At 41.9% G+C, this 22,388-nt stretch overlaps 2 protein-coding genes across 4 annotated transcripts in view; one reads left to right on the top strand and one right to left on the bottom strand.

The window, feature by feature from the left end:
- Positions 1-22,388, top strand: part of slc12a4 (solute carrier family 12 member 4) — a 193,819-nt gene that overhangs the window by 114,524 nt on the left and 56,907 nt on the right. The window contains exons 25-26 of one of the 2 annotated variants that reach the window (XR_009714295.1): positions 16,010-16,153; positions 22,019-22,088. The gene's annotated coding sequence lies outside the window, so the exon portion shown is untranslated. The remainder of the gene's footprint in view (positions 1-16,009; positions 16,154-22,018; positions 22,089-22,388) is intronic. The other variant, XR_009714296.1, reaches the window with a different exon arrangement.
- celf6 (CUGBP Elav-like family member 6) overlaps positions 1-22,388 on the bottom strand; it is a 97,399-nt gene that overhangs the window by 55,258 nt on the left and 19,753 nt on the right. The gene's annotated exons all lie outside the window — the stretch shown is intronic.

The raw sequence follows: 22,388 nt of genomic DNA, 5'->3' as shown, positions 1-22,388 counted from the left end.
GCGGTCGACTGGTCCTGTTCCAGCTCTGACCCGCTGAGAGACAGAAGGCTCCACGTAATGCAACCTCGGGGTCTCCGATTGGAGGTCCACATCCAGACAATTTCAGTGCAAAGCATAATTGGAGGTGTTGCCATTTGGACAGCATGTTGTCCGTAAAGATGATTCAGGTTATATTCATGCTATGCCAAGGTCATATTACAAGCCACAATCACGCGATAGTTATTTTTGCACTTAATAATAACTAATAAATACTTTACCTTCTCTATATGCTCTATTAGAAATCCTACAATTTTACCCATACAGATTCAGCTGTCAAAATTCATTCATTATTTCTTATGGAATAAATCGCGATCCACTTTAGTGGCTCCACTGTCCCTCCCTGGCAAAGTATAAAGAGTAACTGGAGGATAATAGTTGTAAAGAGTCTTTCTTCATATGGAGTCATCGCTCCAACGTGTTGAATATAGCAGGCTTGCTGTAAAAAGGGGGGAAGGAGCTTATAGGTTGACCCAGGAGTCTTCCGGGAAAACGTCTTTAATCAGCCCCCGGGGGATATCATCCTCTCTGGGATCCGGCTGAGCTGGGAGCCGGGGGCAGAAGGCACACGCTGAAATCTGACAGACTCTCTTCCAAGAGATCAATAACCTGCTTTTTTTTAAGGGTGACATGTTGAGGGGCAGACGAGGAATTCTACTCCTAAATTCCCTGGGAGAAGCCATTTTTTTCTTTCTCTCTTCTATGCTCCTCCTCCCTTTCTTGTCTCTGAGGGGATTTTAGAATATATGGGTGTGCTCTGTGTTGCTTCGGATTACATCAGCCTGCAGAGGGAGGGGCCGCTTTAGTTCCAATATGTGCTCACATAATGTGTCATTGCTGCGACTGCAATCAAGGCAGTGTTGCCATTTTAAACGAAAGGACGCGATTACCTCCGGTGAACATTCGTGTTTTCGATTCAAAAACAAAACCTTATTTCCTCAAATAGTGGCCTCCACGCTAATAGACGGCATGTCCCAATTATTGCCGGGTTTGTTGCCCAGCTTTTGCGGGTGTAATTGACTGAGCTAACTGCTGCACCCTGCAGAATATTGCTAACCTTGTTGATAACCAAAACAGCAGGACCTAAAAGTAAAGTGCGTAAACAGTCGCTTAGATGGATTTAAGCGTAAAGTCTTGCTCGTTGTAAACAAGATTCCTGCTTTGTGTTGAGCATTATTTCACATTGTTTGGCGACTCATTGTAAAGCAATTAGCATTTCATTAGCATCCGTGCTCTGTGTTGTGTGCGTCCATTTTTGTGTTCTGGGAAACAATGTGCCTGCAGATCAGATCCGACAATGATTCTTACGAGCTCTAATCGACTTCAATGTCGATCACTGAAAAAGTTACAAAAATACAAATTAAGTTATTAAATTATTTCTGAAAAATATTTTCAACATATAACAGTTTTGCTTATTTTTGTGATAAAATAATGGCTTTAGTTTCAAGAAAAAAGTATTAATTGTATGTATTAGTGAGATAGTATAAAACAAATTTATGAAAAAAAAATGAAAAAAAACATTTTGGGCTTTTTGGAAAGTAACTAAAAACAAAATGCACAGGTGGTTTTCACAAAACTCAGTGGACAGCATTAATCAAATCCATCACATTAAAATGATTGGCCTTAGTGGAGGTTTTTTTTCTTCATCCATTTTCGTCCCCACGTTTAATGGACCTTGTAAGTTTTCATTGTAGACTTGCTATTACCAGTTGTGCTGTGAATATTTTAACTGCAACAAATTTAAAGGTGGAATAATATGACTATTATTTTTGATTAAACATGTAAAAAGGTGCACATTGGGTCCAGTATGTGAACTATCCCTGAAAAAGTTAAATCCCTTGCTATTACAAACTGGCCAAGAGAGAATTTAATGTGGGCCACATCATTTCCTTCTTTCCCCAGTAGGCAATGCGTAAAAAAATTCCTTGCCAGTATCACTTGATCCAGCCTTTGCCTGTTCCTCTGCATAACTATCGCCGCTATCCATCCCGCCTGACATCTGGCACCGGCTGACTGGGCACAGCTCAGCCCGACTGGCCTGCATAGCTGTAGGGGAGGTCAGCGACTGAGGGCTCGGCGCCGGGGCCGTCTGGGAAGGTTGTTCTGCATACTGAGCAGCCTGATTAGGCTGATGTGCGCAGAGGGGCTACGGCCCGTGAGGGGCAGCGGGGAGACAGCCGTGACGGCGCTTCTCGGGCTTTCTTGCTCAGGTAACCACTGGTGACCCTCAGTCATGAACTCTGTGTCGCTGCATGTATAAAACCCATAACAGTTTTAGATATGGACTCACGCTAACTCTGACTAAGAAAAATTCTATGGAAATTTGAGTTGTTGCTTGCTGGAGTGAAAAAAGTAATCTAAGTGAGATGCGGAAGCCGGGACCATGCAGAAAATTGTTGGCATCTACTAAAAAGATGATTTTATATCATTATTTTGCAAAAGGTATATTCAACTGTAGATGAGAGAGGCATCTATTAGTGTCATTTTTTTGTAGATGTTCAAATTTTTTTGGAATAATGCATATATACTGTACTGGATTACAATTGATATAAAGTGAAATTGTCATTCAAATGACAAAAGAGTCAGTTATGGTATTTTTTTCCAATTATGAGAAGAGAGGTGTCAACTAATTGGGGAGCACCATACTTAGATATATATTAGAGTTCTGATCGATATTTTAGGAAATATGTTTATATTTACTTAAGTTACCATATTTCTCAGACTCACACGTCATTATAAGGAGCGAGTCTCAATGAAGAGGACTATTTTTAGAAATTTCCACATATAGGTTGGGGCACCGGGTTATAAAGCGCATTACTGCACATTAAAGGTGACAAACCAGTACAGCAAATGAGACATGCTTTATTTAATGTACATGGGGATATCTATATGTGACAAAATTGTAGCACACAAGGCTTAATGCACCTATTTGCTCACTTGGGAAAAGCACAGCGTATCACAGATATCGGCCTGTGCGAGACAGTCAATTCGCAAGCGTCCTGCGCATTATGAGGGAAAATGATAAAGATAACAAGCCCGTGACAGCGCTGGTTCACATCAAGCGCTACACAGCTGACTGCCCAAAGCAATCCGTCCGACTGGTCCGCCTCCATGGACCTTGCGCTACAGCTCCCTCTCACAGCAACAAATGATTTCAATTATTTTCCCCTATTTGCAGCATTTCTTAAATAATAAGAATACATCTTTTTACTGGAAAAAATATTTTAATTCTTTCAGGCATGAGAAATATAAAAAAAATGGGGAATTTATCTTTGGAAAGCAAAGCTATTTAATACACCCCGTTTATTGCATTTTATTGCATGCCAAGTTGTCCTCAACGACTTGAGAACATGCCAGTGAGAACAAAGTTAACACAAATATAATAGCTTAGCTTTTGTATTTTAAGAGGCGGAGGGGTCAGTCATCCACTGAGAAGATAATGAAAGAATAATAATAAAAATATGCGATGAAACTGCCCTAGCTTTACCCACAATAGCTTCTCTCATTAGCCATCAGCGCTAATGTTGCTGTTTATGCTTGTGTTCTACACTAGCTCCCACCTAATTAGGCGCCGGCCTTCTAAAAATAAACGGTAAACTAAACACAGGCGTGAATGTACTAGTGAGTCTGTTTATGCGGGGGAATAATGGCGGCGGGGTAAAGGAGGACGGGGATTAGCGGTGCGCTCGCGTAATTGAGTCACTTTGTGTTGACTTCACGGCGGTCATGTTGCAGAACGTGCACTTTGAAAGTAGCCGAAAAGTGTAGATTTGATTAAAAGGTTTTGAATTGTTGTTTTATTGTCTGTCCATACGTGGGATCAGTTAAAAGTGGAGTTTGCCTTTCACACTGGCTAAACTGGGACTGACTCCGGATTGTACGTACATGGTTTAGAATAGTATAGAAAATGGAGGCATAGCCTTAAAAAGACCTCCGATTGTGCCAATTTGCAAGCTATATTCAATTCTATTGTTGAGTTTTCATGGGGTGCAAAGTGGAGTTGAGCCAGTACTGCTCTTCCCGGGACTACAAAGAGTTGGACGACTAGGTAATGACCACAGTGCCGCAGTAAAATCAACCATGACGGACGGAATAGCGCTAACTACGCCGCAGCGCTCTCCCAAGTGATTTGACCGAGATTAATTTCCCATAACAAAGACTTTGAACCCTTACAGAAGGATTTCAAATTCAGTAGCTCTAAAATAAAATCCAATATGAATGAAAATGGGGTTGAATGTTGACAGTTTTATGATATGCGAGAGATAGGGTTGAATATACAGTGGCTTAAAGCAATTTTCACTGCAAAGTGGCTGTTTAAGAAAAGCGGGGGGCAAAAAAGGGCCTTGCTCATCTTGATAATTCCTTTCTGAGCCTCGTCACTCCAGTTTTATGATGTAAAGCGTTTCTCTAATCTCTTGACATTGACTTGGTTATTTTCTTCTCCCAGCTGAATTTGTAATATTTTTTTTGCATTGTACCAGGGGCCATCCAAACATGACTCACACAGAGGATGTTGTTTGCGCTGTGGGCAGTTGTAACAGTTTTTTTTTTTCAACAACATAAGACTGTTGCGTCTTCTATTTGAGATACAAAATGATCTTTTCTGGGCCATCTTAATATAAGTGGGCAGTTCAAGTCGCAAATATGAATCTTTGCTTGGTGTAAATGTGGCCATATTGAAAAAGCACCTGCCCCCCCATTATCACTGCCAATGGTGTCACTATATTATTTTACTTTTACAACTATTAAAAAGCATGTGGAGGTACCTTATGAAGTTCAGGGGCTACTGTTGTACTGTATATAAAACGATGATTTCTTTTTGATCAAATATTGGTCATCCTAACTGCTCATCAATAATCATTTGTTTGTGTTTCACTAAATTGGATGCAGAAACTTATTTTGCATATCAAAACAATTGTTACGTCACAGACAAGAAATGTTTTTTTGTTTTTTTTAATTGGACAAAAAATATAACCGTAAAGCGATGATTACTTTCTCAGAACAAAAAGATCATAATTAATTTTCGCACAAATGCATCACGTCCCTTCTTCATAGTGAGCTTAAGCTAACTGGAATGGCATGGCAAAGATGAGACTTGGGAGGCACTTTTCTGTGAAAACAGCTTTAATTTGGTGCATCACACCGATGTGTGCTGCATATCATAAAGCTGTCAACATCCCCTCCAATTCTCATTCACATTAAATGCTATTTTAAAGCTATTGGGATGGCATTTGTTGTCTGAGCAATGTCACCGGAGGACGCCAAATCTTTGTTATGGTAATTACGGCTCAGTAAAATTATGTAGATGAAACAATTGAATGGGAAAGTTTCCGTGAGCAATCGGCATGGGAAGAACTGGGAAAAAAAATCCTGAATGCTTTATTTCCTAGTTAGCAATCTTCGTGGAATGAACACAGCTGGATAGAAATTCAAATTGAAGCAAAATATTTCAAAAAGTCATCCCAAGGAAACGCCATGAATGAATAGATGGATGATTATAATAGTTTGTGAAATATCCCATCACAAACAGCTTTAATCTTCATTCAAATTTTCTTTGCTACCATTTCACAACCTCTTCAAATAAATCACAATTCACATGGATAAACTGCGCTTTTGTGGTGTTTTAGTCATCAATCTGTGGGGAAAAATAGTAGATCAGGAGTAATTTCCTGCATTCGCTGTTGTTGATTCCGCTTCGGCCTTGCTTCCTGTTCATGTCGGTCCATTTGTGCAGCTCTGAGTCCCAGACCTCCAGACCTTAGGCTGTCAGCAGGAGCATTCCTGGCAGGGAATTAGGGAGGTTGTTCTTGCACAAAGAAAAGCAGGCTTTACAAACAGCCTGGATCTTTCTGTAGAGTTTGCACGTCAGGCGTGGGCAGCGCTGAGGCCGTGCTGTTTCACTCGGCTCAAACTGGAGAATCGATCAATATTCTGTCCCCTACCTGCTAGCTAGTTCCGCCTAAGCAGCTTTTCCAAAATGTTCTAAACATGTTGCTGGTCCTTTGGAAGGTGGAAGATTTATTTTGTGACTTAGTTAACAAAAATACTCTGAAGGTAGTGAAAGTTATAACAAATGGCCTGTGATGATACAACGTACGGGTTATATTAGCATATTCGTACATTTGCCAAGTTTGGGCTATGATAACGTATTTTAAACATAAAACGCAACCGATGTATTAGTCGGTACTGGACTTCACTAAGATAAATTAACTCGCACCACACAATCGTCTGAAGCATAACAAAGAGAAATATTGTTGTGCATGTAACGGCTCCTCGGTGCAAAAAAACAATGAGAATTGCTGCTCCAAAGGGACCCGAGGCCCTTTCACAACCCTGTCAGTGCTTGACGGCCCTTAATGATCAAGGTGACATATAGGGGAGCATCTGGCATATGACGAGGCGGTCAGGATCTCATTCCCTGACAGATTACAGTGTTGGACAAGCTGCCACTCGCAGCGGCGTGGCCGTGATGGCTCTGATAATTGAAGTGCTCGAAGGTGGATGAATTGGACGGATGATGCCTGGCCGGCAGTCGGATCAATAGTGTAATTGTGAGCTCCATGTGGCCAAGTTTAAATGGGTCAGGGGGACTGGACCCAATCCGCATCAGTCCATAAAAGGTCAAAGGACTTATTGAATCCACGGTGTCTTTTTTTGTATTAAATCTATTTTTCACTCAGAAAGTTGATGGTGTAAACACATTGCTAGACAAGTTGGTGGACAAAAAAGCCCATCGTAGCATATTTGGCGTTTGAGTAGTGATGCAAGCTTTACTGTTATATTTTGTTTTGTTGTTTTTCTTACCCCCTAATCTCACCACATCGATATTTGCCTTTCTGCTGCCAGGAAAATGGTAAACTACTTAACATTCACTATGTGGCGGCAATCAGATTTCATAATCGCTACCCGTACTCCCTCCCCACGATGACACAGCAGGTTTGTTTGTGGACTCAATGAAGGGATAGCTGTCCTCCTGCGTCATGCGTTCAAATGTCACGGATGCGATGACAGGCTTATCTCGGCCTCCCGTCAAGACTCCCTATAACAACTTTTGCTCTGACCAAAGACAACAACCAACCCAGTTTAAGCCACAAAATACTTGACCAGTGCGTCTTCCACCACAACATAGCAAGAAGCTAATAATAATCACGATATGTCCGAGCGTCTCAGACACGGTGATTAGCGGCAGGATTGAGATTATCTGTGATATTTGCAATATAGAGTTGGGCCTTTAAGATCCACAAGAGATCAAATTGGAAGCCAGGGATCATGACTAGAAGGAGATTCTTAGTGTGCACCCTTCTCGTTGAGCTATTTATTGGCGTGTGAGATGAATTTATGGATTTATGCCTTTATGCCTGTGTAAAGACGTGAAAGGATCAATCATTTACCCGAATCATAGAGGACAAGCAAACATGACAAATGTCTGATGACACACAGTGTGTTCAAGCGTCTCACCACAAGCATGGATAGGAAAAGTTAGCTCTGATATTTTTAATATGGAGTTCTAGAGTATAACCTGATAGGTGATTTGTTATGGTAAAGTGTGTTTGTCCAAGGAGTTGTTTGGATGGAAGCTCAATCCCATCAAAACACGCCAGTATGACCAGCAGTTAATAAAAGCAAGGTGCATTCAAGGGTTTCAACAATGTAGCATGTAGCTGAGCGTGATGATGGGGAGTGACAAGGTCAGAGGAAGATACATTTTGAAGTTGCGCTCGTACTCGATACCCACACACAAAGAAGAGGCCTTGAGTGCTTGCATAAGTCAAGAACTTTGAGAGAAGAGCAATTTAGAAATAGACACAATAGAAGAAAGAACTTCTAAAGTCAGGAATGAAGAAGCAATCCAAGGAGAGGGTACAAAGTTAAAAGCAGACATGGGGTGTTAAAAAAAAAAAAAAAACGCGAAAGAGAAATAGCCAATTAGCAAGAAGCCAGCAGGTGTGCTTTTCCTCTGGATCTCCCTCCTTCCTCCAGCAGCCATCCCCGTCTGGGTTGTGCGCGCACGCTAAAAGTGCAGGGAGTTGCCATGGCAACCGCCTGGCACGCTCTGTCTCCAGGGAAACGGAAATGTCACAGCTTAAGAGGTCTCGTGGAAAGCGAGCAAGTGAGGGAGAGAGAAAACAGACAGGTAAGTGCCGAGAAAAGCAAGCAGTACTCCTCGTTTTTGTCACCATTGACTTTCTGTACTATCAATTCATCATCATCATCATCATCATCATCACTCCTCCCCAGCCACCATCTCACTCGCCTTTAACTTATTTACAGCCCAAAGAGATGACAGTGTAGACAGGAGGTAATAAAGAAACGCTCCCTTTAGTATGAAAGCAAAGGCCGAGCAAATCGAGCCACTTCTTTTTATTCAATCAAATATTTACCGCCATAAGATGCCGCAGCGCCTGAGGGTGTGGCGAGGAAAAAGTCGGCGGAGTGCGCGGCGAAGCTTTAATGCCAAGCTTACGGGCTCACCCCGCAAATCACACATTAGCTGGAGCCGACTCGCTGAAAGCCCATTAACCTGAATGGCCGCTGATTGCTTCGCTATTAACACAGCCTGACTCTTCTCCTTGAGGGCTGCAACCCGCTTGCATAGGTGCTTAAGCGCCCTTCAAGGGCTCGGCTTAATCAGGGTAAACAACTGTTGTCACTTTGCTTGATGCATGCCAGTCTTTGCAGTCACGCTTAAATGCCCCCCCCCCCCGCCCCAACACACACACACACGTGTCTATTTAAACGCATTTGCTAATCATGCCCATCTGGTGTAATTAACCTTTTGTGTGTTGCCTGTTGTGCTTCAGAAAAAAAAAGGTTATAACTGCGTTAGAAAGTCATAAACAAAAAGGAAAGGTGAGTGTTAGTGACAATCCAATGGGGCCGAATTTGAGCTTTTGGTCTCCTTTGCAATTTAAATTAAAAATATGTAACTAAGAACCTGAGCGATTTTCCTATCTGGTGCGTAACGTGCATTATAATTCTTGATCTTTGGGACCGAAGAAAGTCAGACATGTTAAGAAACCAGAGAACTGTGTTTAATTTTGTAAATTATACAGGAATCAGTATGAAAACGGATGCATAGTCTCCAAGAGGAGTAAAATTAATGTTTTTATTTAATTTTGTCATTTACATTGATTCTACAAGCACCATATTGTTTTGACCTTTTGGCCCTACAAGTACCACCATATTTTTTGGACCACTGGGCGCCCCATATCTTTAGGCACAATATCAATGAACGGGTTCATTTTAAAACATTCATACATGAGTCGATCCACCTGAAGCATTGTATGATAAATAGTTTCTTGTAATTGTGTTTGTATGTTAGCTTTAGCAGTATTATGCTAGGTTCAGAGTGGAGACAAAATATCCGGGTCGCGTCACGTGGAAAGAGGAGGGATCCTCCAAGAGATATATTTAAGAAACTGATTAAGATGGTTGAAGTCGGTCTGTGTATACAATATTTTAAGCTTTGTGTGTGCGAATGGTTCTTTTCTTTTTTTTCTTCTCAAAAAAGACCAGCTAAATGGAGCATTTCTCCAGCCGGCTGCCGCCAGGCTGACAGTGTCGCCTGGCCATGCCTAATTTATTTCCTCTTTTGTCGCTGTTGTCTCCGTCCCTCGCTTGATTAAACCAACCTCACGCCGCCGTGCTCAACAAATAGCCTAATTGAGTACGACCTTGGCAAAATGATATATCAGCCCGATCCTCCGAAAACACCACCTGCGCCAGACGTCCGTCGCCGCAGCCCGTTGCTCGGCGGGGGCCGCCAAAACACAAACAAGGGGATTCGCCTTCGCCTCCTCAGCCAAAGTCATTTCTTGCTCGACCTTTCCCACAAATCACCTCCATGACACAGCCCCGGATGGATCACCGGAATGGGACGCATTTGTATCACTTAGACCTTCCATCAGACGCGAGCGGATACTCATTTATTATTCCCTCTTCCATTTGCAACTTGCGGCACACACACAGTGGGCAAACTGGCGTTGACCAAAGGCTATCTTCCGTCTTGCGCGAGCAGCTGCAGGAGGCTTAAGTAGCCCGGAATTTCCATTCTGCGTTTTGATGGCATCCAGACGATAGCAAATAGATCATGGGTGGCTGTTTGTGTTGAAAAAGGTCAACCGCAGCCTGTTGTGATGAACATCCCAACAGGCTGTTTCAAACTTTTTGTCATGTGGTTTAGCTAGCCTGTTGTCTGCAGAAAATGCATTCAAACCTTTTCACTGATCTCCCCAGAACCAAAACTTACTCAAATAAATCATGTTTATTATATTGACTTTTATGCTTAAGAAGAAAGCCATGAGTTTTGATGTCAGGATATTAATTTAGCAACGTTCATAAAGTTCAAAAGAACTTATAACCTTTCGCATATGCAAATGTTTGATAAGAAACCTCCAGGTCCGGTTTCCCCAACATGGCGCCCAACACAAACTTTATCAGCCTGCATTCATCAAGGACGACAAAATTTGAAACTGAAACTCTGAGGATTTTAAATAAAAAAACTGTCAACACGATTAATCGACTATCAGAAAATAATCATAGATTTTTTCGATGAGTGATTAATCGTCAACTAATCGATTAATCGTTGCCCCTTTATACCCTATCGAGCAAACCTTCCTAATTTTCCTTGAGTCATCTATTTTGGTCCCAGATTATAGTGCCGCCTGTTGTTTGGCTTTAAAGTTCCTCCCTTCCAAATTTCTTTTTGACCTTGGACTTGGAAAAATGTGATCAGAGCCACTGCGGGGATCGCTTTCCGGATATGGATGCTTGCTCTGGGACGGCCACATACATAATGAGTCGAAGCTTTTGGCGGGTGCATAATAAAAGCGGCGTTGCCCTCCATTCACTTGTTTGTTTGGCCCAGCTCGCCTCCCTCCCTCGATATCACTGAGCGATGTGTCTGCCCACAGCTGGCGTATGTGACACTCATGTGCTCCTCAAGAGGAATGTGTATCCTGCAGGTAAACACCTGGAGGCTGAAAAATCACCCTCCAAAAGCAAGAGATGGGGGGGGGGCTGAGGCTCGTAGGCACGGACTGTTGACAAAGTGATTCTGTTGCCGCGGAGCGGCTTCTTTGTCCTGGTAGAAACATGCTCGCGATAAGATGCATCTATTTGGTGAATTCCAAACAGCCTCAACAGTTACAAACAGAAAGCCACACAGCAGAGTGCAGACCTCCACCAAGGTGGGAGGATTATGGTCTGCATGCTGACACAAAGTATTCCCAGTAGTGGAAAACAAATGTTTATATTCATTTTTTATTATTTATGAAAAGCAAATCATATGAAGGCGCTCAGTCAAGATTAAAGATTTTTTTTTAAATAAACAAGAAAATCTCTAAAGTACCAGAAATTAATTTCCCCAGAAAATCTTTGAGTGGTTGATATTCTCTTAAAACCAAAATGTAATAATTAAAACTGTAGATGGCTAGAACAGGACTCACTGTGTCTTGTCATGGCAAGTTCTCAAAATAGTCTTTTGACAGGCTCCGCCTACATTAGTTTGCATCGGCAAAATTTTTTTTAGTAATCTTACATAGCTCATTTGTCTAGGATACCTGAAAGCTATCATTTTATCATGAATAATCTACAAAACTCACTCAGCTAAAAGCTGTGACAAAGCCCCACTGATTCCCATCCTCCCTTTTCGCCTCTTAAAAAATAAAATACTTTACCTCGAGCCCTTATGTAAAGTCTAGCACAAAGTGGCATGCGAGATGGGTGTTTAAAGGAGATGAGAGTAGACGTAGAAGGTACGCTTAGAGGCTGGAAAAAGGACACAGCTTTTATAATGTTGGCCCACCCTGCTGGAAAAATAAGCTAGCTCTGCTGTGGTTCTCTGTATTATCAGGAAATGGCTTGCACTGATTGATAAAAAAAACCAAGGTTCAATTACAATAAAAGATGCAGTTGATTTAATCTCTTCCAAGTGTCAACCCACCGCGTAAAGAATACCGGTCACGTCGTTGCGATGACCTCTAATAAAGACAAAGAAGGTTTACGGACGGTTTTGGTAAACAAGCAAATATTCCTCGAGTGCCCCTCTCAGTCTAGCCTGGAGGTCAGATGAGGACATGATGATAAAAGTAGGTCACGCTGCTAGTAGACCGACCACCTGTCGGGATAGTGAAAAGACTACAACAGCAAGGGGAGATGAACTGCTGTTTTTTTTTTTTTTTTCTCCAGACGACCTTTAAACAGGATAAAGACACACTGGGAGCTAGCAATATCCAGATGAAGACATGTGAAGCCTTTTGCTCCATAAGATGTCATGACAGCCTTCATTCCCCCAGCTCATATACTTTTTCATTACCTTTAATCAGATTTTAACATCACCCAGCAGCCCACATCATTCACATCTAAAGCGACAGAACTTCATCATGGCTGGACCCTAATCATGTAGTGGTATCCATTTTTACATTTCCCAATTTACATATGGCCAATATCTCTAGACTTCATTTAAAAAAAGAAAAAAACATAATATGGGATCGCATCTCTCCTCTGATGTTTGCAAATTCAATTATCCCTTTATCAAATTGGATTTCACTGTTATTATTGTTATTTTCAGGCCGCCTGGCTGTCAGATGATGAAATTGACGCCGTTTAATTCCGACGGTATTGATAAATGTGTTTGGCGTCATCACCGTCATCGCAGGGATTCCAAAGGGCGGTCGCGGGACGACTTATTTTCGTTTTATAATCTCATAACAGCTGAGCTTCAAGGTGAAAGGAAAAACGTTTTGTTCGTACATGAGGAAACGTGTAGGACAAAAGTGATATGAGAATGGGAAACATACGTCACCACAAGGAGGCTAACAGCGCGATGCAAGTGCAGACTTGCTTGTGTTTACAGTTTAAAGACACAGAGAGACTATAACTTTCCATGGGGAGCGTAATTAGCAGCCAAGCATCAAATTGTGAAGAAAAAAAAAAAGAAAATCTTTCAAGACCAATAGCACGACACGTGTCTTCTGATCTCATGCTCCTTACGCAAACTTCTGCTTGTCTTCCACATGAAAAGAAAGAAAATGGAAGAGAAGGAGTCTCCCTGTAGCTTTTCACACGTTTGTTGAAGCACAGTGAGGAAGTCTCTTGAGTTCATGTGTCCACTCAGCTCAAGGCCTCAAGGGAGCCACGATTCACTCGGCAAAAAAAGTAAAAAGAAAAAAAAAAAAAGCATTGCATTCATTTCATGTTCTTAGCTTTGATACTTCTGCAGTCATCTCCGGAGCAAAGGAAGTAGTAGAAGTAGAAGTGGTAGAAATATAGAAGAAGTTATTCAAGTACACTTTTAAGAGATATTTTAGGACCCACAAAAAGAAAATAAAAAATTGACAAACCCAAGGACACTCAGGAAGTGAACTATTGTAGCGAGAAAAGATAAAATGTAATGAGAAAATTTGCCCAATTAATAGCAAATATCAAATTTGAATAACCTAGGCATTATTATAAATACTTGTTTTTTATATTGACAGTTGTAGCCAGTTTAATTTAACAACATTAAATTTGGTAGCCATGTGTTATGGGTAAACAAACAAAAAAAAAAACCACTCAAAAATTCATTCAAAGAATACAAAGGAAGTCAATCTGGCCATTTCGAGGATCCTTCAGATTCAGATGGATGTCACTAGAAATAAAAAATAAATGTTTTCGCCAATTTTCTGACTTGCTGTAAAACGCAAAACTAACAATGATGCGCCAACAAAATGTCTTGTATGTGATGATCAAAAAAGGTTTGGCAACATGGAATTTAAAGGTTTGCCATTTTGGTTTGAAGACGCCATTTCCAGAAACCACGTATGCTATAAAGATGGGCAACATTAAATTGTAAAAAAAATTCTAGTGCCCAAGGATGGCAGCAATGCTGAAAAAATGTCGAAATGAAAGTTTGAAAAAGAAAAAAAAACTTTGGTACAACCTCCGATTTTCTTTTTGAATTACACATCTCAGCTGAATGGCATTTAAACAGAATCACTCGACCGAGACGTGAACATGTGCCGTGGCGCTGAAACAAACGGCTGCAAAAATGGAAGCAGAGCTCCAACAGTGGTCCCTCAGCAGCTATTTACCGACCAGATGCAGCACAACAAACTTGCCGCTACACTTTTCCATTAGGGAAGAATCTCATGTTCGCCAGGCTGGACATTTTGTATTGAAATGTGCACCAACGTTGGCGCTTAAATAACCATCCCTTTGCATATTCATTGACAAGAATGAATGAGCCACTATAGCGCATCACTGAGTGCCAAACCGACAGTAAACATTGATCAGCAGCTCGCTGGCAGCTTGTGCTATCTCCTGAGACTCAGGCTGTTGACGATATAGGCACTCCAGCCTATACAGTATGCGTGTTTAGGGGAGGGGCGGGGGCAGCGACTGGGGTCCATGCCGTATGCTGCGCAGATGCCGCCACTCTGCAGGCCTTCCTTTTATATCCCCCCCACCCTATCCATAAACAAAGAGGAGCTTGCAGCTCATCCACCAACTTTATTTACATTCATGCTGGAAATATGAAAAAATATTCAAGTCCCTTCCCACAGACAAAAACAAATCATTTTCATGCTAATATTCAGCATCCCTCTTCTTCCCCGCCTGCGCGTCACATGAGAGATGGGGAGCCGGCTTCGAATTAATGACATTCCATCGGCGCTAATGTTTGCCGCGTTTCATTAACTGGTATATCTTTAATTTCCAATAAACACAGCAATTAGGGGGAGGCGTCTGCCGAGACGGGGCTTTGGCAGGCTGCTCTGCCGCGGTAACAGCTGTAACCAAATCGGCGCAGAGGTAACAGTAGTCGAGGAGGACTCTCGGCTTAACTGAATCCCGGCTCGCCGTGGGGAGCGGCGCAATTCAATTATATGAAAATGAAGCTCGACGCTTGTATCGGTTTCAGAGAAGAATGAAAGCGAGGAAACAAAAGACATCCGCAGACAAAGACATCCAGGATTATTCTACAGAAGATAGTCAAAGTCAATGACATCTGAAAAAAAATGTTGTTTTTTTCTGGTGAGAGAACTTGCATATTTGTTTGGGATATCCTATCATACAATATATTTTGTTAACAGTGCTTTACAGCTTCAAGGTTTGGATTTTAAATCTCAGGTCCAGTCGTCCACGTTACAGCAACATGTATTTTCGATTAATTGAAAATGTTTAATTCTTGTCCATCCTAGTGTATGACTGTGAATGGTTGATTCTGTGTGTATATCGGGCCCGCCTTTTCGAAAATATATTGTTGTTGTTGGACTGTGTCACTGAGTGTTTGCAGCAAACATAAAATATTGGAAAGAACTCAGTATGACGACTTTTACGGTAATAATGATAAATATCCATGTATATTTTTATACTTTGCTGTCAAATCAAAAATGAGCATTAGGAACTGGCTGAAATAAACATGCTTAAGTTCATCAAAAAATACTTTATGAGCGGAATGAAATTATTCTTCCAAGAATGAAGTCGTAATGTTATTATTATCTGGCCCAAAGCAGGTTGACTGAATGGAACTTTCTTTTCAAATAAATCACTGACCTAAATGGACTTTTTTTTTTCCTTTGAAGAAAAAAGACTTTCACAAGAGACATTGTCCGCTACCCAAAGAATGATTTTCAATAAGTGTCAAACAAGGGGGAGGCGCAAACATTTACTGAACGTTTAAACATAATAAATAGATAAATAAAAAGTAAAAAATCAGCCCGTGGGGAATTACAATCGCTTGTTCTGTGTAAGCACAAAGGGCAGGAGGACGGATTAAACCCCCACATTATAGTCAAAGGACGAGTGAGACTCATGTACTGAGAGGCAATTTACCATCCTGACCTTTCTATCTTTAAAATGTTCACATCTTCCCACACGCACGCGCACACACATGTAACACACACACACACAATTTTGACTCTTTTTCCAGTGCAAGTAATCACGTCAAGATTTTTCTCTTCTTTTGTTCCTCTCACTGTAACTTGATGAACAGATAAAATGGAGCTTGAAGGAGAAGCAAAGTGGGGACCTGGATGATGATGATGATCATGATGATGATCATGATGATGATGACGGTGACAATGAGAGGAGAATTTTTTCCTAAGTGAGCTACAAGTAACAGTACAGTCCTGCAAAGGTAAATGACAATGAGACACTCACTAAAATTATTGGTTTTGATTGCTGGCTGTCTGATTATAGAATTAATATTCTCTTACTATTTAGATGAGACCATTTTGCATTTTATTCCCAGAGTCTTGTATGTTGTCACATGCTGGAACACATTTAGACAATTACACACTGGTTGGGCATCATTTTCAAAAAAAAAAAAAGAGAAAAGAAGATTTTCACAGTGCCAGCCTAATTTGCCTTAGAAAATATATTTACGTTTTATCATACATAAAATCTCCTGATTTCTTTTTCACCTCAGTTGCTCGGTCCACCTCCCCTGGGGCAAAGCCCTTCTCTAGTCTACCAGATTAGCTCACCGGTGGGACCCCCACATCCAGCCCCCACCCTTCCACTTTCCATCTATATGGGATCAATCCATATTATGCGATACCCTGCTGTCCCAGCATGTGGGATCCGTAATGTCAAGCATGCCCATATGCCCAGATGAACTCTGGTTTGTGAACTGGGCCGTGATTGGTGAGTCACTAGCGATGGCTCGGATTTCTCACGGGAGAACGACGCCGTCTCCTAATGACTGACCGTCTTAATCGAGTAAGACTAAAACAAGAATAGAGAAAGAGGCGTGATATCCAGAGAGCACGAAACCACATCTTGTCGGCCTCCCGGCAGAGTTGATCTTTCGTTGAACATATGGCCGGAGGGTCGAGAAGGCACTACGTCTCGGCAGGCTGGATTAAGCACGGCCTAACAGGTTGCGAGGGAGCTGTGACGTCCACATGATGTACGCATGCAGGAAGGCGAGAGCGCAGATGCCACGGCGGGCGGGGAGGCTAGGTCCTCGTTAAGTATCGGCTCTACCAACGAAACACCGCTGTGACGCGTGACTGTCCTCCAATCTGGATGAGCAGGAATGGATTATGGCTCGTGTGCTGTAGTCAACTTTCTCGTTTGGGATAGAGCAACTACGTGACAGAATAATGAATCTAGCCTCAAACATTCTCAACAATCTACCGCCAAGAAGAGCGAGTAGCTGAAGGAAGTCTGCTGGATTGAACGTGAGGAGAACCGCTCCCATGTGGTGCCATTACTTCTGCCAGAACCAGTTAGCTTTACTCAGTGTTGTTCAATGTTGATTAGGAAACCGAGGGGGGCACGGGAACCACTCGCAGGCAAAGGACCAGTCAGACTGTCCGGTATAGTTTAAAGACTTCTACCATGCTGTTTATGTCGACCGGGTTCCATCTTTTTAGTAGCTCCAAGAATATATCATGACTGAATCTTTTTGATATCAATACACGGTATCGCTAAAGATTGAGCAAAATCAATCTCCCGACAGTGTGGAAGTTAAAAGGAGACCCCGCCCCTCCCCTACTGTAACAACCCCACTGAGTTTTTTTTTCATAGCTGCATATGCTTCTGCTTAAAGCACTACTGAGATTTATGCCGCTGTCAGCTCACAAGGGTGCAATCAGAAATAAAGATCCCATAAACCCCTCTGATGTGTCCGCAGGTACGGCACTACTGCTGATGGTGAATATACTCTACAGCATACAGAGGTTTTTTTTTTTCTGTATAATAATTTATTTTTTGTTGATTTTAATAATTGGACCCGCGTAGGGTTACTGGCAGGAATGTTCCCAGGTAACTTATTTTCAGCCACAATACGGACCGGACCAAGTTTAGAAGATGGAGCACTAAACCCCCGACAGCAATGTCAAGTTCGCCCACAGCCCGCCACGTCGCGTCACCGTAGCGACAGCTCTCCCGCCTCAACCCACTCGTCTCTGCCCTGTCCGGTCGGCCCCTTCACCGATCTCGCCGCCGCCACCGCTTCCTCGGGGCCAGACAATCGCTTATCCTGCCGCCTTCACCGTCTGTCAGAGTTAACTGCGGGGGAGGCAGACAAGAAGTAGGAGATGGGAAAGAGTTGGACGGATGAACGGAGCGAAGCAGGAAGGCGATATTCTGATTAGATGCTTTTGGCACACAGTACAAACATTCGTACTTGTGACATACATCCTGCCCATCCCACTCCCCCCTTCCCCCATGCCTTCATCTTTTTCCAGGTAATTCCTTGGGTCCTACTCACATCACCCTCCTTTTACTCTCTTCACTCAGGCTCTCAAAGTGAGCACTTGACAACATTTTGATCCCTTCCCAACCCCCCTCCCCCCGCCCCCCTTGAAGAAAAATATGGTGAAGGGGAAAAAGTAATGGGCAGAAAACTGAAATGACTTTCAGGGCCCTCATGTAAAAAGCGTGGCTCGCTTCTTCACTCAGGCTATATTCCCTCAATTATTGCCACTCACACAACCGTTCTCCCTTCACCACTGGCTGAAGTTTTAATTCCCGGGCTTGGGATAGAAAAAATGCCCTCGACATAATGTGGAAATAACTCTTGGTGGATTGTGGGCGCTGCATGCATGAACTGTCTATTACTGTTGAAGGGGAGCGTATGATTTGGAAGCTGAAAATCGGAGTAAGGGTGCTATTTCAAAATGTATTAGACCACAGTGGCCGATTTGTCTCAGAGACAATCTAGCATCAGGAAAAGCTTTAACGCGGACTGTTTCCGTTTTAAGGGCACTCTCGATGTTTTACCGTTTTGAACAGCAATTTCTTAACGAATTGATCTCGATTAGCAATTATGCGGAAAGCACTTTCGGGTACCACAAGAGCTAAAAGAGCATAACATTGGTCAGTCAGTTTACAACCAGGTTCGGAGATATGACTTAAAATTGTATCCAAGTCAGACTGTGTCGTAATCTACACTAATGCCGCAGTTGAAGTCAACATGACGGTGAATATTTGTACGAAAAACCTTTCTCAGCTATTTAAACCAAATGAAAAAGTTCAGCTGTAACTTCTGCAGATCTCTTCTCTGTCTTTATATTGAGTAGCTGAAATAATATTCTGTACCCACGAGCAGCTCAGCTCTCTGATTGGTCGAATGGGAGTGAATCGGGCCCCTTAATGCCAAAATGAGTGCAAGTATAATTTTGGGAGAAAATTGGGAGTCATCAGCGAACACTTGAACAGGAAGGGGATTTGTCCATTTGCCAGCTGAGCTTCCACATCCTTAAAGTGCTATTTTGACTCCCTCATCTTTTAATTGCCTTCTAGAGTAGAAACGGCCCTTCACCTACACTTTAAATAGACACTGGTGGTTAGTATGCATATTGGAGGAAGCACACTAGAGACTTAAACATGCACATGAGGAAAGGAACAAAAGCGGCTATAAATTTGTCTGTGACTCATACGCTGACAGCAGGAAGGACAGAGGCTTCGTCTCGGCTGGGGTGGGGGGGTGATGTCTCCGTTTACCCGTCGGCTGCTTGCTTTGTGGAAATGGGAAGAGACACACGGGCCGGGGCGACGAGGCGTGGGCTGCTCGGCCGGGAAATGTTTCATCACGACTCATGGCGAGTCTTTCCCGGCAGGGGGTGCGGTAGGCTTTGGGGGTTGTGCGAGGGTATGTGGGTGGATAGACAACAAATCACGCTAGGGGGTTCCGATTTTCAAGCAAAGAACGGCAGCCGAAAAAAAACACTGGTTGGAGCTCTGCATCGTGCATCGCTGTTCTGATGAAACTATCTGAGGGAAATGATCCAAAGCATGCCATGTGGGTGGAGGCAGAAAAGAAGTTATGATGGTCAACTAAAAGGCTACAACTGAGATGCTAATATGTTGCTTTCTAACATGCATGCCAATCGGTGATAATGAAAACGGAGTGCCGCAGGGTGTCGATGTAAGTCCCCACACATTGATAGAAGTATCTGACAGTTCACTTATTTTACCCATCCATCCAAGACCTCATTATGGTGCCAGATGAGCTGGAGCCAATCCCAGCAATGACCAAAACACTAAATGTTCATTCTGTGTATTTAACACATTATTGGAAATGTGATCTCATCCAAAGTTATCACTGAGCAAATAGCTAATGCTAGACAACATTCAAAAATTTAATTTTTTTTTAGCCAGCCAGTTATAACACACAATTAATTTACTCACAGCCAGCCTCGTTAAAAATGTTGACGTCTATATCCGTCAATGGCAGTGAAAAAATAAAAAATAAATGAAATGAATAGAATGTCAGAAATACGCTTCAGTTGAATGAGGACAATTGCAGCAGAAGAAAACAGAGCAGAAGATATCAGTCCCATTGTAATAATCCTCCAATTCGGTGATATTTGTCAATACTATCATTGTGTCATACGATGGGGTGGTTGCCAGCAGCACAAGTTGCACGCCAGCCTCCCCAAACAGCAACAAGAAGGATCATGTTTGTACAGCAGATGCAAATCAGCCCCTTTATTGATTTAGTGGCCTCTGGTGTGGAGTGCTGAGTGCTTTCTGCCTTTTCAACTTCATGCTGTGACAACTCTGCTTCTATTACAATATACACCTCCACTTGATATTTGGATTAGATGCGGTCTGCAAACAGACTGTAAATGTCACTTCTTTTTTAAAATCTCTCTTAAAACACAAAGTAGCTCCAAACGTTACATACAATCATCTTTAGTTCCATGTGGCGATATGTGTTGCTGAAATGTATTTGAATGAACACTAATTGTTTGTGTGCAATGTTGTGTATTGGAGTGTTTGTTGCTTGGAAGCGCTCTGAAACCTTATTACTGCTGTTCACTGAATTTGTATGGAAGTCTGCAAGGGGGATACGTGAAGCTTGAAATTATTCAAACAGCCCGTCATCCAACCTCAACCGCGGTAACTTAATCTTTATTTATGTATTTATTCAATCTCCAATGAGAGGGGATGCATTTAATGCTTTCTCCGCTGACATCATCCTCTGAAAAGTGGCAAGAGGAAGAAAGAGGAAAAGAATATAAGAAAATACTAATATTGGTGCTGTCCAATGATATCCAATGTTGGGAGTTACAAATTAAATAATATATATATAATATTCAATGGGGAATTTATTTCAGAATGTTCTGAACGATTTTCTATATCAGTTACCAGGTGCTTGGATACCGTTTAACTTTTTACCTTTTTAGCGACAATGAGTCAACAGTGCCTCTGCTGGCTGCTGTCAAGTTCTGCACTTTGTTTGCCCCATTAAACGGTTTGTTTAATGTGTAAAAATTAACACATCTGCCGAAACTGTTCTTTAAACAGCAGGAAGCTGCTCAATCGTGACATGACTAACTTTTGCATGCTTGAGTCAAAATAGATTTTCCATTTTCGCTTTTGTGCCGAGTTAATTGAGAACTGCCACGTCTATCTTTAGGTGCTGCGTGCATTTCATCTGTCCAAATAATGTTGGCACTTGCGAGAACGCGCTGCATGCAGCGGAGGCGGCATTGTTCAGCTCCTCCAATTCCACAACTAATCCAACAAGTGTTCACAAAATAATTCAAATGAATCTAAACTGGGTTTTTCTTTTTCATTTTTGTTTAGACCTCATGAAATAAAAGATTGCCTGTGCAAGGATTATAATGGTTTGGCCATAAATAGTCTGCCAGTCACGGATGCATTCAAGACATATTTGTGACTTTAAGAAAGAAGAGCCACTTATCATCTTAGCTTTAAAATGCATTTAAATAACTTCTGACGTCAGAAAAATAACCAAGTACCTCGAATGCCATCTACTTGTGTGTACCTCACGTTGCAGCCGGAGAGTGTGTATCAAACATAAGACTGGACTCGAGCACACTATTAAAAGAATACCAAATTATCAGCTAATTAATCAGCTGCTCGAAGAAATTAGATGATAATAAGACCTTTGCGGGGCTTTCTGTGCTGAATTGATCTAAATAACGATGAGCTAACACACACACACACAAACACGCACATATGTATGCATGGTTAAATGCAGCAAGAAGGGTTGACTTTTTTTTCCCATTTTCATTTCAAGGGCAAAAGACAAGACTCGGACCATTCAATCCAGCAACGTCAAAACTGATTGTTGTAAAAGTGGACTCAAGGTGAGTTGCTTCTACATCATCTCGTAAATGTGAATCCAGTTTTTGTAATATGGTCGACCACCAAAATAGTGGAGAATATGCATCTGACCAACACCAATTGAATTGCATCGGGAGGGTAGTAAAGGAATGAAAAATATTTTTACATACCGCGGACAAATTGCGATTTTTTTACCCCCCAAAAAACTGAGGATGAGTTCTGAAAGAAAAAAAAGGCATTATAGTTCAAACTACGGACAACAAAAGTAAGTACATATCTGAGTGAAAATCATTAATGTTATAACGATTACATGTGTGTTAGTA

The sequence above is a fragment of the Syngnathus typhle genome, linkage group LG4, assembly GCF_033458585.1.
Source record: "Syngnathus typhle isolate RoL2023-S1 ecotype Sweden linkage group LG4, RoL_Styp_1.0, whole genome shotgun sequence".
In the NCBI taxonomy this organism is placed as follows: Eukaryota; Metazoa; Chordata; class Actinopteri; order Syngnathiformes; family Syngnathidae; genus Syngnathus; species Syngnathus typhle.
The sequence above is the reverse complement of the archived record's forward strand: the minus strand, read 5'-3'. Positions and strand labels throughout refer to the sequence as shown.